Source organism: Corythoichthys intestinalis, chromosome 14 (assembly GCF_030265065.1).
Source record: "Corythoichthys intestinalis isolate RoL2023-P3 chromosome 14, ASM3026506v1, whole genome shotgun sequence".
In the NCBI taxonomy this organism is placed as follows: domain Eukaryota; kingdom Metazoa; phylum Chordata; class Actinopteri; order Syngnathiformes; family Syngnathidae; genus Corythoichthys; species Corythoichthys intestinalis.
In genome coordinates this window covers 31,683,448-31,694,779 of record NC_080408.1, presented here as the reverse complement: position 1 = coordinate 31,694,779, position 11,332 = coordinate 31,683,448, and positions in this window count along the sequence as shown.

The following is an 11,332-nucleotide window of genomic DNA, read 5'->3' as shown; positions in this document are numbered from 1 at the left end:
GCGCTTTCAGCAGTTCACACAACCAAGCACAGCACAAAAAGTCCCGAAGTTTCATCTACGTCGTGCTGAAACAATTTTTGGAGATTCCGTGAGTTCCACTGGTTTGATTTGGCAGTTTAAAACTTTGTCTACTTCAACCGCTATTTGCGGTATTCTGTCTAAGTCCATAGCAGAAAATGTCAGAGATGACGCCGCCCAATTTTCGCTCAGGAAACTTGTCTATAGAATCGATAGACTACATGTGGGCCACATGGCCCAAGACAAAGTAAAGGCTGACTAGACAGATGTTATCCTATCTGGTGACTAACTATAATAAGGAAAGCATAAATGTTAACTGTATGCACAACAATTCCAACACTTTCAGACACTAGACATTGCATTTTGCACCTGAATGATGTAATGAGCTTGAGACTTTATTTTACCCTGTACAAATTCAAGACACTCAACACGCCGGAAGTAGCAAAACAGCCCCGATAGCAGCACACGTACCTATAAATTTGTTTATATCTTTCGAGTTTTATTGAACGGGGAATGACGGGCTTATTCATCAGACTTGCCCTCGTTACTACCGCACATCTGTTTAATTTTCGCATACTCTCAACAGTTGTGACTCACGATCTGAAGTCTGCGAATGTCTGGAAATTCCCTCGGAATACTTGGAAGTGGACTTGCTGCAACACGCAGACGTTCCTCAACTACTCTCCACTCTCATAACAACACTTCCGATTCCAAAATGCACACACCAGATCGGCTATCGGAGCTGTTGTGAAATACGAACATATGGGAAGCTGTCTCAGCCACCGTTTCCTGAGAACAGGATATGGGCCTGGCTTTAAAACACCTTGACCCCCCTATGTCCCACTCCACCCATCATTGTATATTGTGTGAATGATGAAATTCTACATGGATGTGAAAGCCAAAGACAGGAATCCATCCGTCCTTCCAACACTATCAGTTACATTCCTCACCAATCCGGTCGTATCAAGTGGGCCTCGCTGTCTATTTAGCCTGGATCTTTCCCACACAGGCCCACCCGGTCCTGTATCCCCTACAATGCCCCTATCCTCAAACGCATAAAAGAGATAAAGCAAAATAAGCTAAAATATTTGACGGACGAAAGGAACAAAAACAAATGTGTGACAGATTAGGAGGAGAGAAAGACGTCTTGTGGTTGGAGCTCGTTTTCCACTCTTTCTCACTTCATGTGGCTTATCTAAAACCAGCTAAGATGTTTTTTCACCCCTTCTCCAAAACAATTCCAAAAAATATATCAACTTTGATGCACACAACAGGTCCAGTGGATAGGAATAAAAGTCATAGACAAAAATAAACTAAACAACTAAAACTAAAAACATAAATAAACAAATATTTTGTGTACAAAACAGCTTTTTTTTTTTTTTTTTTTAAGAGATCCACAGATGGAAAAACTTGTAGTTCTTAAACGATAAACCATATTATGAGGTAAAATAATGTTTATATTAAAACCCCTCTTGATGTTTTCGTTTTTATACAATTTGTAAAATTTGTTTAACTCGTACGAGTGTCGTAAGAGTCATACTCTGGAAACCCGGCAGCTTAAACCAGTGACATCACTGCCCTGCGATGTCAACAAAAATGGTGACATAAGGACATGCCTACTGATATACTTTGGTTTATTGTGTTATACACTACTGGCCCAAAGTATTCGCACCTCTGCAATTCTGTCAGATAATGCTCAATTTCTCCAAGAAAATTATTGCAATTAAAAATGCTTTGGTAGTAATATCTTAATTTATTTTGCTTGCAATGAAAAAACAAAAAAGAGAAAGGGAAAAAATTTTTAAATCATTATCATTTTACACAAAACTCCAAAAATGGGCCGGACAAGAGTATTGGCACCCTTTGAAAAATGTGATGCTTCCCTAATTTGTGTAATTAACAGCACCTGTTTCTTACCTGTGGCACATAACAGGTGATGGCAATAACAAAGTCACACTTGCAGCCAGTTAAAATGGATTCAAGTTGACTCAACCTCTGTCCTGTGTCCTTGTGTGTACCACATTGAGCATGGTGAAAAGAAAGAAGACCAAAGAACTGTCTGAGGACTTAAGAAGCAAAATTGTGAGGAAACGTGGGCAATCTTAAGGCTACGAGTTCATCTCCAAAGACCTGAATGTTCCTGTGTCTACCGTGCGCAGTGTCATCAATAGGTGTAAAGCCCATGGCACTGTGGCTAACTTACTTAGATGTGGATGAAAAAAAAAACTTGACGAGAGATTTCAACGGAAGATTTGAAAGATTATGCGGATGGTGGATAAAGAACCTCGACTAACATCCAAACAAGTTCAAACTGTCCTGCAATCCGAGGGTACAACAGTGTCAACCCGTACTATCCGTCGGCGTCTAATTGAAAACGGACTCTATGGTAGGATACCCAGGAAGCAGTGGCGGAGCTAGACTTTTATCCTTGGGGTGGCCAGGGGGTGGCCGAGGCTATTTCAGGGGGTCCACAGACTATAACAATGCATTTGTTTCTTGACTTATCAATTGCAATCGGAGTGTCAAATGTTGAAATGTACATACTAAGCACAAAGGAGATGAGATTTATGTATATATAATTTGCATTTTATTAACAATGCAGAACGTTCAGAAAAGCATAATCTTCGGTTATTGTGAGAAGTCGCAAAACGTTTCACAAAGTATTTTTATTTGAATGCCCAAGCCCGAAACCCCCCCGAAATTTTACGTTTTATTTGTAGGCTCGAGCCCGTAACCCCCCTCAAAAATGTATGTTTTATTTGTGAGGACTCAGGAGGAGGATGCGATGCGTGGTTGCAATGTGCATGATAACAAATTAAAGCCTGTCTTTTGTAAAAAAAATTCCTAGTTAAACAATACTGTAAGATGCATACTTAATATACATTTATATCTTATATTTTATCTTTTACATTTGTGTGTCTGTTCTATCAAGTGGATAATTCATGCGTCATTTCCATGGCAAAATGCAATGCACATTTATTTTAATTTCTTCGAGTTGGCAGAAAAAAACGCAAGTTTTCTTTATGTTTAAATAGTCTACCTATTTTTATGATCATTATAAATTCATTTACACAACGAAATAACGCTGGAAAGGTTTGTTAAATATATTTCTGTGTGGGATATTGTGCTCATTACGCGCCTCTCTAACAAGGAGAGGAACAGCGGCATATACAAAAATAAACTAAAATACTTTTAAATAACATTCTTTAATTTAATGACTCACATCAGAACACACAAAAGAACAACCTGCCTTAAGGAGCACTGAAACAAAATAAATAAGTACATTTTAAGGAACACCACGAACGCCACAATGTCCTGCTTAGCACAAAGAGGTGCAGCCCCCGAAACAAATGATAATAACAATGTTTGACAAATACCTTTTAGGCCAGTACAATTTTTAAAATGCCTGCTCATTTGTTGCATTCGGCAAGGCCGACACAGTTTTATGTAGCATCTTCCACTATCAATTGAAATCCTTTCCACACACCACTCATGGATTCTTGCCTTTTCAATCCCCCCGTCTTTAGTTTGCTTTTCACCTGTTGCTGCTCTACTCGGGTCGGTTCGGGTTCGGGCTCAAAATCTAGGCTCTACAGGCTCAAGATCTAGGCTCTACTTGGAAGCTAGACGTCATGGGATATAACGTTAACGTTTGGTTGATGCCGTGGCTCTCTGCTAGTAGCGACAACAACAACAAATCTCCTACCTACAAGTTATTTTAAACATTGACTCATTAGCACACCAGCATATAACTTACTTTACGACGAGGATTTCAGTGTCCGTGAAGGGTATCCTTCGTCTCCTTCTTTGTTGTCACTTTGTTTATCTTCTGTCAAGTTCACAGTGTCAACGATGACCGACTCAAATCAGACTCAAATCTTCCTCTGTTTCAGTGGCAATTCTTCTTCTCCTAATGAAAGCGGATTGCAACGCTTTGTGGTACATAGCGCCAACTACTGTACAGGAGGGACTTAGCAGTCGGTGCCGCGATATGTCAATCACCTGGGGTGGCACCTGGGGGGTCCAATCAGATTTCAGGGGGGTCCAGTGCTACTCTGGCCTCCCCTCTAGCTCCGCCCCTGCCAGGAAGACCCCATTTCTGACCCAGAAAAATAAAAAAACCAGGCTGGGGTTTGCCAAAACTTACCTGAGAAAGCCAAAAACGTTTTGGAACAATGTTCTCTGGTCAGATGAGACAAAAGTAGAGCTATTTGGGAAAATGCATCAACATAAAGTTTACAGGACAAAAAAACGAGGCCATCAAAGAGAAGAACATGGTCCCCACAGTCAAACATGTCGGTGGTTCCCTGATGTTTTGGGGGTGCTTAGCTGCCTCTGGCACTGGACTGCTTGACCATGTGCATGGCAATATGAATTCTGAAGACTACCAACAAATTTTGCAGCATAATATATATATATATATATATATATATATATATATATATATATATATATATATATATATATATATATATATATTTTTTTTTTTTTTTTTTTTTTTTTTTTTCATTCTCTTTTGTGTTTTTTCATTGCATTTAGGTCCAAAATAAATGATATTACTACCAAAACATTTGTAATTGTAATCATTTTCTGGGAGAAATTTTGCATCATCTGACAGAACTGCAGGGGTGCCAAAACTTTTGGCCAGCAGGGTATACCACAATAAACCAAAGTATATCAGTAGGCATGTCCTTAAATATTTTTGATAGTTTTCTACTAGCCTGTTTACTACAACATAACAAAACAATATAACATATAAAACAACATACAAAACCTGAAATTATGGCTTTTAGTGTTGGTGTGCCACCCCAAGATTTTAAGTGGCCCCATCTGGCCACCCCTAAGAAAAATTTGTGGAGGCGCGGCTACAAACAGAAGAAGCTTGTAGCCTAAAGAAATGTCTAAACCGGCTCCAAATTTGAAGGTGACAAAATACAACATTTTTTTAATATGGAAATGCGGCAGTTAATACAATAATGATTTCAATTGATTCATTCATTGAGATGGCCTGAACAAATAGCCATAATGGAGCGTTACCAATACTCTCATAGCGGAGCCAGTACGTCAAATTCTTAGTGTTTTCTGCCAAATAATACAACTCCTAGCAAAAAGTATGGGAATCACCAGTCTCGGACGAGCACTCACTCAGACATTTTATCATGTAGAAGAAACTCAGATAAAAAGCTGGAAAAAATCATGCATTAGTCAAAAGTGCAACTCTTCAGCATTCAGAAACACTTTAAAAAAAAAGAATAAAAAACATTGTGGTGATCAGTAAATGTTACTTTTATAGAGCAAGTGCAGGGAGATATGTATGGAATCACTCCATTCTGAGGGGGAAAAAATATGGAATCATGAGAAACAAACAAAGAAATAACAATCAAAACACATCTCTAGTATTTAGTAGCACCAGCTCTGGCTTTTATGACAGCTTGCAGTCTCTGAGGTATGGACTTGATGAGTATTCTTCATCAATTTGGTGTCAACTCTCTTTGATTGCAGTTGCCAGATCATCCTTGCAGGTCAGAGCTTGCTGTGGACCATTTTTTTTCAATTTCCACCACAGGTTTTCAAAAGTGTTGAGATCTGGGCTATTTGCAGGCCATAACATTGACTGGATGACTTTCTCCAAGGAATGCTTTAATAGTTTAAGCTCGGTGGTATGATGCATTGTCTTCTTGGAAAATGACAAACATATTTTAAAATGAAGGAATAAGAAAGCTGTCTAAAATTTCAATGTAAACCTGTACATTTATTGAAGATTTTACCACAGCCATCTCCTCAGTGCCTTTGCCTGACATGCAGCCCCATATCATCAAGAACTGAGGGAATTTTGATGTTTTCTTCAGGCAGTCATCTTTGTAAATCTCACTGGAACAGCACCAAACCGAAGTTCCAGCATCATCACCTTGTCAAGAGTGAAGAATTTGCATTGGACAAGGTGTCAGGAGTCAAGAATCTGCATTGGATGACCTGCAAATAGCCCAGATCTCAACCCTATTGAAAACCTGTGGTGGAAATGTAAAAAAAAAAAAGGTCCACAGCAAGGCTTCGACCTGCAAGGACGATCTGGCAACTGCAATCAAAGAGAGTTGGCACCAATTTGATGAAGAATACTCATGAAGTCCATGCCTAAGAGACTGCAAGCTGTCATAAAAGCCAGAGGTGGTGCTACTAAATACTACAGATGTGTTTTGATTGTTATTTCTTTGTTTGTTTCTCATGATTCCATATTTTTTCCTCAGAATTGAGTGATTCCATATTCTGTATTTCCCTGCACTTGCTCTATAAAAGTAACATTTACTGGCCACCACAATGTTTTTTTATTCATTTTCTTTAGTGTTTTTGAATGCTAAAGAGTTTCACTTTTGCACTGTTTCAGTATTTTTTCAAGCTTTTTATCTGAGTTTGTTCTAAATGATAAAATGTCTGAGAGAGTGCTCGTCCGAGACTGGTGATACCATACATTTAGCTAGGGGTTGTAATATAAAATGCTCGTGAGAGCCATTCCACCTAAATCTTTGGGTCTTCATACTATTTAATAACATAACTTAAGCTTTAATAATGCGGTCCACTGATTTGAATATCTATTTAATTATTGCAATTAACTATTAAATACCCTAAATACATTGGCCGATAAAGTTTGGCAGTGATATGTCACACAGCGGTCTTAGATGGACTGCTTCTAAATTGGACAAATTCTAATGCAGGGGTTTGTCAATTGTTTGAATTTGACCAATATGGCAAACTCACCATTCAATTTCAATCATAAATGGTTGAGAAATTTTCATGCGTCTTTTCACACATCCATATAATTTCTTGTTCACCGGTTCTGGTTCAATGGTTTTTCCAACGCTCCAGGTGGCACAAGTAAAGATAATCACAATTGCAAAATGATTGCATTTTTTCAGGCATATTGAGGCCTTCCAAAAAGTGAATAATAGAAATTCAAATTACGAAGCCCTAATATGCGAGAAATGTCTAACAGTTGTCCCTGCTAAAAATGCAAAATTGGAGTTAGTCATGGTACCTTCCGTCTATTTGAGGAAGAGAAACCTGACCACAAGGCTGCAAGCAGCGTGTTTTCGATTCTGTAACATGTACTTTGACTACACTCACTGTTGTCTCAGTTGTGTTCGAGTTTTCCAGAAAAGCCACAAAAGTGAACACTATTTTTGTTTTTTTTACACATTCATGTGCATGCAAGGGCGTAGGTTTGCATAGGGACGGTAGGGACATAACACTAGCAACTTTTCACGATGGTCAAATTGTCCCTACCAAATTTTAAGCAACTTTATATGCATGATATAATGAGTTCAGATATATACAGTGGGGCAAATAAGTATTTAGTCAACTACTAATTGTACCCTTTGTTGGCAATAACAGAGACCAAACGTTTTCTGTAACTCTTCACAAGCTTTTCACACACTGTTGCTGGTATTTTGGCCCACTCCTCCATGCAGATCTCCTCTGGAGCAGTGATGTTTTGGGGCTGTCGTTGGGCAACACGGACTTTCAACTCCCTCCTCACCCCGTGGCCTCAAAATGATAACAAGAACGGTGAGCAAAAATCCCAGAACCACACGGGGGGACCTAGTGAATGACCTACAGAGAGCTGGGACCACAGTAACAAAAGCTACTATCAGTAACACAATGCGCCGCCAGGGACTCAAATCCTGCACTGCCAGACGTGTCCCCCTGCTGAAGAAAGTACATGTCCAGGCCCATCTGCAGTTCGCTAGAGAGCATTTGGATGATCCAGAAGAGGACTGGGAGAATGTGTTATGGTCAGATGAAACCAAAATAGAACTTTTTGGTAGAAACACAGGTTCTCTTGCTTGGAGGAAAAGGAATACTGAATTGCACCATACCCACTGTGAAGCAAGGGGGTGGAAACATCATGCTTTGGGGCTGTTTTTCTGCAAAGAGACCAGGAAGACTGATCTGTGTAAAGGAAAGAATGAATGGGGCCATGTATCGAGAGATTTTGAGTGAAAATCTCCTTCCATCAGCAAGGGCATTGAAGATGAGACGTGGCTGGGTCTTTCAGCATGACAATGATCCCAAACACACAGCCAGGGCAACAAAGGAGTGGCTTCGTAAGAAGCATTTCAAGGTCCTGGAGTGGCCTAGCCAGTCTCCAGGTCTCAACCCCATAGAAAATCTGTGGAGGGAGTTGAAAGTTCGTATTGCCCAATGGCAGCCCCAAAACATCACTGCACTAGAGGAGATCTGCATGGAGGAATGGGCCAAAATACCAGCAACAGTGTGTGGAAAGCTTGTGAAGAGTTACGGAAAACGTTTGGCCTCCGTTATTGCCAACAAAGAGTACATAACAAAGTATTGAGATGAACTTTTGGTATCGACCAAATACTGATTTTCCACCATGATTTGCAAATAAATTATTTAAAAATCAAACAATGTGATTTTCTGTTTTTTGTCCTTATTCTGTCTTTCATGGTTGAGGTTTAACCATGTTGACAATTACAGGCCTCTCTAATATTTTCAAGTGGGAGAACTTGCACAATTAGTGGTTGACTAAATACTTATTTGCCCCACTGTAGGTCATTAAGATTGTCTTCCCATATGTTATAAGGATAGAATTGACCCTACCATTATTAAGTGAACTATTTCAAACTTTCATTTTCATGCTGAATGTGCCGGTCCAAACCCCCCCCCAACACACTTTTCATTAGCTGTTGACTTGACCCACCCCCAACACACACACTCACTCTCACACAACCCGAACAGAAATCCATGTCAAAGAACACCCTCACCCCCTTCAAAGAGGAGGGATATTGGAATTTTTTTTCGGCTAGCAGCAGCCACAGTATGTGATTTAAAAAGACGCCAATGTTGTGGAGGTGGGGAACACCACAAATTTTGCTACTGAAAGTCCGACCTGCATCAGAGTTAGCATAACATTAAACTGTATGAACTTGCTAACCTGCAAAGTGTCCTTTTGTATGTGTTTTCTACAGTTAACGTTAATTAAACGGTGAGAAATGCAGTGAACTAAACTGGAAACTACTGAACTAGAAAAACGTGAAAAGAAGCTGCTTAGAGAGAGAGGGGTGCTGCATAACCTCATATGTTAATCACTAAGGGTGTAACGGTACGTTTTCGTATTGAACCGTTTCGGTATTTGGTGCTTGGTTCGGAACAGAGGCGTACCGAATGAGTTTCTGACGTAATGTAACCCTTACTTTTCGAGGCTGTGAGTCGATCGCGTTACAGTTTCTTTGTGTAGATTATATTATATTATATTATTATATTTTCTCTACTATAATGAGGACCAACATGGTAGGACGGTAAGAAACGTCAACGGTGCGACAACGTGGCTGCCGCGAGAACGCAGTGAAACGCGGCCGTTACAGAGTCAATCAGCCAGTGCACACCAGTCGCAGTGCGGCCGTGTGTTAGACGCATCCCAGAAGCGGCTCAACGCGATGCACACGAAAAGAACGGCAGAGTTTATTATTTGACGCGAGATGCGGCCCTCCTGCATCAATACTACTAGACCAGGCAGACTGGAAGTCACTCGTTTAAAAATACGGTGCATCCGGTCGATTTTCAAACTAATATGCAATCGTAACCCACTTTTTGAGTCCATCAGATCTCTTGAGTGGTAGATCGGGGCACAGTTGACTTGTCTTTGTTGATTTACAGTTGTCTTCTCTGCTATACGTGTTCAATACAAAACCCTCCTACCACAACAAAACAAGTAGGAACTAATATTCACATAGGAGCTATAGTTATACAACATAAAATATACAATATAAATGAATACTACATCACATATGTAAAATACACATAATAAAATAAATAATAGCCCATTTAAATAAAATAAATGGAAATGAGCTAAAACACCTGTAATTAAATGATAACAATACACAGCCCCTGCTTACACAATTAAATGTATTAATTTCTGTGTGGCGCTTTAACTTGAGAAAATCCACCAATAAAGCTTTTGAAAACCATTCATGAAAAAAAAAAATAATTAAGGCATTTTATTTGTAAAATACATGTTAACATCTTTGTCATTGGGATTGCTTTTCTCTTTAGCACAGGACTTCTTTTTTCTTCTTTCTATCAGAAAGGAAGCTGACCAATACGCGGGGTCTGAAAGGCAAATTGTTGTTGGATTATTATCTTTAAATACCCGCTACTTTTTGAGCAGAATTCTAGCTTTGTATAGGCTACTGTTCCAATTGTTGAAAGCACAACAGTGTAAAATAAACAACTAGCACATTTATATTTTGTATTTTGTTTTCTTACTGTACCGAAAAAGAGCCGAACCGTGACCTCAAAACCGAGGTACGTACAGAACCGAGATTTTTGTGTACCGTTACACCCCTATTGATCACACACAAAATACAGACAACATAATCATAATTAAAAATGTACATTTTTTTAAAATGTTTTTTTAGGGGGGAGATGAGGTCCCGCGAACTACCCACACTAGTGTTGCGATCGACTGGTCGATCGTGATCGACGTAATGAGCACCCCTGATTTAGCATATCAGTTACCGGTAATTAGATTCATATTTGTGAGAAATGTAGCCCTGACACCGGTTCACCCAATCTGTTTGGTCTTAACAACTATACATGCAGGTTATGCTGTTATATCGTCCCTACCAATGTTGACACCAAACTTACGCCCTTGTGTGCATGTCTAATGGGGCTGTCTAAAAGAACTTCTCCATTCCGTGTATACGTACATCGGTAATAAGTATCAGTGTCTTTGGTGCATTTATCTCAAATTCTTGTTTTATATTTTGGTTATTGTGATACCGAACTTGTGAATCGAGTACGTTTTTCTCTAATTCATGTCGTTTATCTTGATCCCTATGCAATAACAAATTTGAAACTCAACTTGAGAATTTAGCGAGCCTATCTAAAATTCTTTGAATTAATTTATTTGGAGTTCATTAGGAGAGGGAACCTCTTGGTACCTCACGATACGATACGCGATACAAGGCTCACGATAACGATGATATGACAATATGATGATGCAACGATTATCAATCCATTGGTCAGGAAATAATTCTAGGATATTCTACAACAACTAATAAACAGAAAAACAAGCTTCTGCTGTGAATTGGAATGTGTTTATCACTAGTAGACGTCCAATCCATTTGAACCGAGAGGGTCCCTCCCGCTTCAAACGAATTGAACGTCTATGGCCGTGAGTGGCAGCCAATGCCAGACAATGAGGTAATTTTGGGCCATTTAAGGTCATTCACCTGTTGATTTTAAGATACTTCCTGTTGATTTTGGGGTATTTTATGGGTCACTTCCTATATATTTTGAG